The sequence below is a fragment of the Pan troglodytes genome, chromosome 10 (assembly GCF_028858775.2).
Source record: "Pan troglodytes isolate AG18354 chromosome 10, NHGRI_mPanTro3-v2.0_pri, whole genome shotgun sequence".
In the NCBI taxonomy this organism is placed as follows: Eukaryota; Metazoa; Chordata; class Mammalia; order Primates; family Hominidae; genus Pan; species Pan troglodytes.
The window spans coordinates 120,469,708-120,477,465 of record NC_072408.2 but is presented as its reverse complement, the minus strand read 5'-3'; positions in this window follow the sequence as shown (position 1 = coordinate 120,477,465).

Sequence of the window (7,758 nt, the reverse complement as noted above, 5' to 3'; positions counted from 1 at the left end):
TGCTCACAAGGGTGACTGATGGTATTTCCACTGTAGATACCTCCAGCTAACTGCCCTGACATAGGAGTAGAAACTCAACTACTTGCAGAATCAGACTTCCCTTAGGGTATAGGGCACATCTGAAAGTGTATCCAGCATTCGGCAAACACAGAGCAGCAACTATTTGCTAGGACTAGGGATACCGCAGTGGAAAAGTCCACCCTGGCTCCTGCCTTTATGTGCTTATGTTCTAGTGGAAAGACAGGCATAAAATAAAAACTATATAAACAATTACATTATCACAAATGTCTGTAGGATATAGAGGTATGCGTGTGTATTGATAAAGTTAGTAACAATAGCTTCTTAGTATTGAATACTTGAGAAGGACCAGACACTACAGCATAAAATTTACAGACATCATCTCACTTATCTCCAGAGAACTCACTGACACCTGTATCCTCGCCATGTGAATAGGGAAACTCAGGCCTGGAAACCTTAAATAACAAGGTTTATACAGCCAGGATTTCAGCCCAAGAGGTCTGTCTCCAAAATCCACCCGCTCTCCACCACACTTTCTCCTTCTGCCTCTCTTCATTTACTTTTATTAATTGCCTTATTCAGATCCTCTCTGTTTCCTTTACCATCTAGTTGACTCATCAAAGACTGAGAGTGCTGTGTGAAGAGCCTCCTATTCCAATTGCTTGGATGACATCCTAGCCTAGAATCTGTCTCTCTTTTGAATAGCATTTGGGAAAGCTAGCTGCCTCAGCCTGTAAACAAAGGGTACAGTTGGTCCCCATAAAGATGGTAGGCAGGCACCCTGAGGACCTTGGGAGTCTTTAGATCAGTGGTTCTCAACTGGGAATGTTTTTGCCTCCCCAGGGAGCATTTGATAATGTCTGGTGACAGTTTTGGCTATCACAACTCAGGAGATGACACTCCTGGCATCTAGTGGGCAGAGTTCAGAGATGCTGCTAAACATCCTAAAATGCACAGGACAGCACGTCTATGACAAGAATCACTTGACCCAAAATACCAAAGGTTCCAAGTTGAACAATCCTGCTTTAGATGAAAAACAAGCCACCTATGGGGTTGAGCCTCAGGGGAAGTGGAACGAGGTGGGAAGAGAGCTTGGGGATGAAAAGAGACCACTCTTTTGGGTCATCAAAGATAGCCATATCCACTTTAGTGAGAATCAGTAAGGGAGCCCTTTCTCCTAAGCTTATGAATCTAGGTCTTGGGTTATTATTTTCTTTTTAATAGGGACTTCATGAATGGGGAGTGTAATTAATGTCAAGTAATTGTCAACACACATTTTCAGTGTTTCATTGACCCTGAAGTCACCAAAGCCTCCATCCAGTTGACCGTTAACAATAATGCCACTTCCACTGGGGGAAGGTCCACCTCCACTCCACTGACAACAGCAGTGCGCTGGGCACACTTTTGATGTTGAAGCTAGATTTCAGGGAGCGCATTTCAGCTTCTTCAGAAGAGCAACTGTCTAAGGAGTGCAGCACTTTAATTGCTGGGTAGATAGGTTCATTGGTAATAACATAAAAATTGTGCATTTGCTGAATGCTTCCTGTATGCCAGGCACTGACCCAAGCACTTTGTGTCTCTTAAATCCCCATAACCACCTCGTGAGACAAGAGTTGCCATTATGCCCATTTTACAGACATGCAAATAGAGGCACAAAGCATTCTGCAACCTGCCTGAGGTCACCCAGCCAGGAAATGGTAGAACCTGGACTTGAACCTAGGCCGGCTGCCTCCAGAGTCTGCACCCCAAGGCGCTGCCTCTTATTGCCTCTGCAATTGTTAATTACCAGTGAATTTTACCTCTGCATTTAAAAATGCAAGACCTTAGAATTTGATGTGCAGGAAATGGATTTTTTTTTATTGGAGGATATTTAGTTTTCAGACCTGCTATTCATTCAAACTCCTCTTTGCTCTCTCCTTCCCTCCAAATTGGCAAGGAGTGATTGTTTATCTACAGAGTATTTGCATTGGTATTCACCTGACGGTTGGTTGCTTTGATGAAATGAACTCTGAAGGGTTCCTGTTATTACTTTCAGATATTCCCTCTTGATTCCATTTTTGCTCATTATAATTTAGTTTCAAGATCATGAGTATATCCAGCTTTTTCTTTACATGCCTTGGACCGGCCATTGGCTTGCAGAAATTTTATTCTTAATATTACTCATGCTACAAATGGATCTGAGAACCAGCTCTTGCAGACCCAAAGCCCTGAGCAGGTTGCAGAATATTCAGAATTCGTGGCCCATGGGCCTAAAATCCCCAGAAATCTCAAATCCACACATGGCTTAGTCCTAAGGATTGACGAGTTTTGATCCTCTGTCCCACTCAGCAGAGAGACTTTGATTGGCAGAGCCAGAGGTAGGTGAGTTGAAGGAAGTTCTTAAATCAGACTCTTTGTGCCAGAGCATGTGAATACATAATCTCCCGCATATGCCAGGATACACAATACATCATCATCCATAATCGTAATATGGCGTCATATATCACCCACTTATAATAAATAGCATATCATCTGCTCATAATATTTTATCATATTATATCATGACATCTGCTCACAACATCATATATTATGTGATCGACATGCAGCATTTCATCCTAGAAGGGGCATCTTCAGATATATTTGTTTAAAAATATATATATTTGTATGTGCTGCTGACTTTTGTTAGAAGGCGAGGAGTTTTTCACAGGTTCTGGAGGCTGACATGAAGGAAGGCAGAAAAATCCCAGCACCACATAGCCTGTAGCACCTCATCTATGACACGTAGTTTAGGCCAGACTCATAGAAAAAGTATTTGGCTTCTTGCACTAAACTGGTCAAAAATGCAGCATCTCTGACCCCACCCCAGACCTGCTGAATCAGACTTTGCATTTTGATAAGATTTGCAGGTGATCTGTGAGCATGTTACAGTTTAAGACGTGCTGTCCGACAAGACACTCAAATTTAGCTGCTTCTAAGTAGAAGGCAGGGGTCCTCCGGTCTGTGTACATGTCCTGCGATGACAAATATGTGTGGGATGATGTTTGCCTCCACTCACACGTGGCAGGACCCCAGGGGCAGACCAAGGGCCCCCTCACCTGCAGAGCCCCACACACACACACATCCAAGAGAGACTCTCAGACCCTCCAGAATTCATTCCTAGCATTCCTATTCTGTTGACTATGGCTTGGCCCATGGCTTATAGCCCGTGAGAATTTCTACCAGGCCAATTTTTAAAACTCAGATTTGTCTTTATTCTACCATATCTTTTTAAATGTCACAGGGAATCACCAGGAGGTGGAATTACCTAAGTAAAAATATTTCTCTACTTGTATTTAGCATCTGATTTCTTGTTTCTTCATCCTATCTTAGAACTATATGGGCAAACCCCCAGATATTTTCTTGCCAGTACTGCTAGAAATTAGAAACATGTATTTACAGAGAAATGATTTAAAAGTAAAATTTTTTAAAACTCCATTCTAATATAGCTTAGCCTCAACAGTGCTGAAGTGTGGGCTAGAGAAATCTTTGTTTTCAGGCTGTGCTGGGCACTACACGATGTTTAGCAGGAACCCTGGCCTCTATCCACCAGATGCCAGTAGCCTCTCCCCTCCTCAATGAAAAATGGCTCCAGACATTGCCAAAATTCCCCTGGGGGTCAAAATCACTCACTAGTTGAGAACCTCTGTTCTATCCCAAAAATCAAGGACTGATAACACTCTCACACAAATCCCCTCTCCTGATCCCTCTTTCGGAGATGTTTTGAACCATCAGCAGCTGGGGAGGACAGGGCAGCTGTCAGTTAACACCTTCCCCTGGCCAGGCCTGTGTGTGCCCCAGTGTGAACTTGTGGGCGAGCGTGTGTGTGTGTGTGTGCAAGGAGTACGTATGCGTTATTCCAGTAATTCTTTTATCTTCTGCTCACACCCCGGGCATTATGAACATTCATCAAAATAATTGACGCGGATGAAATTAGCACTTCCTGCTATGTCGGGCAGATAAACTTTGCTGAATATTGATTTCACACAAAGAAAATGACATGTGCTTAGGCCTAACCCTTTATCTGGCTGGACCAGGGAAATGCAGCAGGAGGGGGACGGGGCTGGCCGTCGCCAGTGGTGAAGCGGCCATAAGAATTACTTTTATCTCTTCTTCCACAAGAAGACAAGGGAAGATAAGGCGCTGGAGGGAGAGAAAGCACAGCCCCGGGCACTGGGGAGATGCGCAGAAGGCGTGGGACAGGGCAGTTCTCCCGGGACCAAGGGAGTCAGAGCTGATAAATTCAGAAGAGGAACAGGGAGCGAACTCAAAAAGAACAGGATGGTGCAGAGGGACAAGGGGATGCGGGGGTCGGCCAGTCTTGGGTTCAAATCCCAGCCCTGTCCCTAAAAACGAGGTGAACAACCACCCCAGCTTGCCAGGGACTGAAGGATTTCCTAGGATGTGGGAATTTCAGGGCTAAACCCAGACAGCCCCAGGCAAGTCAGGTGGGCTGGTCACCCTACATTTTAGCTACATGACATTGGGCAATTGGTCCTCAGTTTCCTCATCTGTAGACCTGAGAAAGATGAGACCTACCTCTCTGGCCTCCATGGAGGGAGGTGAAAGCCCCATGGAGTTGTGCAATGTGAAGCCCTCCACCGTAACAGAGACAATTCCAGATCAAGGCCACCTTCTCCTAGAAGCCCTCCCTGACCACCTGAGCCCACAGAGACCTCTGCGTGCCATGAAGACTCATCTGTCTGGCTCTTTCTTCTTGAACTGAGTGACACATAAACTTTTTTTTTTTCTTTGAGACAGTCTTTCTCTGTCATCCAGGCTGGAGTGCAGTGGCACAATCTCAGCTCACTGCAACCTCCACCTCCTGGATTAAAGCGACTCTCTTGCCTCAGCCTCCCGAGTAGCTGGGACTACAGGTGCGCACCACCATGCCCAGCTAATTTTTGTATTTTTAGTAGAGACGGGATTTCACCATGTTGGTCAGGCTGGTCTCAAACTCCTAGCCTCAAGTGATCCACCTGCCTCGGCCTTCCAAAGAGCTGGGATTACAGGCATGAGCCACTGCGCCCGGCACACATAAACTCTTAACCACATACTAGCTTTCTTCTTTCACTCCTGCTTTGAAATCAGGAATTTCCTATCCCTGCTACAATCTAAGGCTGGACAAATCTCTGAGATGTCAGGCTAAGGAGGAAGTGATTTATTTCTCCAAGATTCCCAAGTTCACTTTACTGAAGGCCTATTATGTGCCCGGCACTGCACCAGCAGCCAGCAGGATGACTGCTGACATAAAATAGCCACCTCTTTCTCTGCCTCCTCTTCTTCCTCTTCTCTGGAGAATCCCTGAGCAGCTGTGGGGCCCTGGATCCCCTTAGCTAAATGGCTGATCACATCCTCATGCCATGCAGGAAGCACGCTGGCTTTCAGATAAGACCCCAGCATGGGGTCACTGCCAATCTTGAGTCATTACCTGGCATTCTCAGGGCATGTGTGAGACCTTGGGCAAAGCCCCTGAGGGTCTTACCTGGGGCACCAGATTGACATTCTTTTTTTTTTTTTTTTTTTTTTTGACACAGAGTCTCGCTTTGTTGCCCAGGCTGGAGTACAGTGGTGCGGTCTGGGCTTACTGCAACCCCCGCCTCCTGGGTTCAAATGATTCTCCTGCCTCAGCCTCCTGAGTAGCTGAGATTTCAGTCGCCCACCACTATGCTTGGCTATTTTTTCTATTTAGTAGAGATGGGGCTTCACCACATTGGTTGGCTGGTCTCAAACTCCTGACCTCAAGTGATCCACCTACCTCGGCCTCTCAAAGTGTTGGGATTACAGGCGAGAGCCACCGCGCCAGGCCCAGATTCACATTCTTGTCCTGCCTCCTTTATTCATGGGGAGGACAAAGTATGGCAAGTGACCAGCAGGAGGGAAAAAGGGCCCTGGGGAAGCAGGCAGAGTAGTGTAGTGATTAGGGTGGTTCTAGAACCAGCTAGCCTGGGTCGAGTCTCAGCAATGCCTTTTGCTGTGTGACCAGGGAGAAGGAAGGCACAAAAGACTTCTTTGCTTTATTTTCTTCCTCATTGAAAAGTAGAATTATAATAGGGCCTACCTGGTAATATTACTGTGAGGAGTAAATTAGCTAATAAAATTTGTAAGGTGCTTAGAATAGTGTCTGGCATATGGCGAGTGTCTGCCATTTTTATCAAAATCCCAGCCACTGTGTTGCTTGACATCAAACACAATGTGAAGGGCGCCCCCTGGGGTTGTACAATGGAGATCCACCAATATGACAGGGACAATACTGGGACAAAGTCACCTCCCCTCAGGTGCCCTCCCTAACTACCCATTCCACGAGACCTCTGTGTGCCATGAAGACCCACGGCTCCAACTGCTCAGCTCACTCCAGAAGCATTTGTGTGAGGCCAGGACTATGTCTTGATCATCTCCATGCCCACCCGATGACTAGGACAGAGGGGACTAACTGAGCTGGGAAGGCTATGTATGTGGGCAAGCAGCCACCTATTGGGAACATGGGATCTTTCTCCAGTCCCTTCCCTCCTCTACAGACAAGTTTGATCAGGATGCAATAATAACAATAGCAATAATGGGTGGGCATGGTATAATCCCAGCCTGTAATCCCAGCAATTAAGGAGGCAGAAGCAGGAGGATCACTAGAGGCCAGGAGTTAGAGACCAGCCTGGGCAACATAGCGAGACCCCATCTCTACAAAATAGTGTTTTAAAAATTAGCCAGGCATGGTGGGGCACACCTATGGTCCTGGCTACTCAGGAGACTGAAGCAAGAAGATCCTTTGGGCCCAGGAGTTTGAAGCTGCAATGAGCTATGATTGCACCACTGCTCTCTAGATTGGGTGGTGACAGGGTGAGACCCTGTCTCCAATCAGTCAATCAATCAATCAATGATAGTAATAGTAATGGCTGTTACTGATTGAGCTCTTCCCGTTGCCATAACATTTTATATTCTCATTTAATCCTAGAAGATACACCATGATATGGGTAGCGTATTCTTATTTTTCAGATGAGGAAACAGTCTCAGAGAGCAGAAGTGACCTGTGCAAGGTGACAAGGCCAGAAAGTGGTAGAGCTGAGACTTGTGCCAGGTGTGCCTGGCTTCAGGGCCCTAATGACTGCCATTCTGCCTCCACTTAGAGGCCATCAAAGGAAGCAGCTGTAACGACATGGAGAGTCCAAGAGGCCAGGGTTCAAGTCCTCCTCCTGCCACATTCCAGTTAACCTGGCAAGATTCCCTTCATCTCTCTGGGCATCCATTTCCTTCCCTGCAAAATGGGCATCATCTCCCTGCCTCCCCAACTGTTGGGGAGGATTTATGATTAGAGAAGTACCCGGCACAGTGATCACAAGGAGATGCTCCAGGAGCCGTCCCCACAGAGGCGAACATGTGCAATGCTCACCTCCTGCATTCCCTCTGCAAAGCAGGAGAATTGGATTTGATCATTTCGAATGCCCCTCTGGTCTGGCTAAGTCTTGGCCTTGACAGTTTGGGGGTCAAATGCTTCTACTTCAGCCCCTGTCAGCCTCTGCCAGGCTCAGAGAGACGTCGGGTCTGAAATGCACCAGTTCAGCCACTCCTGCCTGCTTGCTGGCGTTTCCACGGGCACTGGGTGGCGGCTCCACCCCCTTGGCCATTCCCCACTCAGTGCCCAAGCCTCGCATCCCAATGGGGGGCCGTGGGGCTGCGGCTAATTGCAAATCATTTCTCAGGGCTCCCCGCTGTTCGGCTAAATTCACTGGA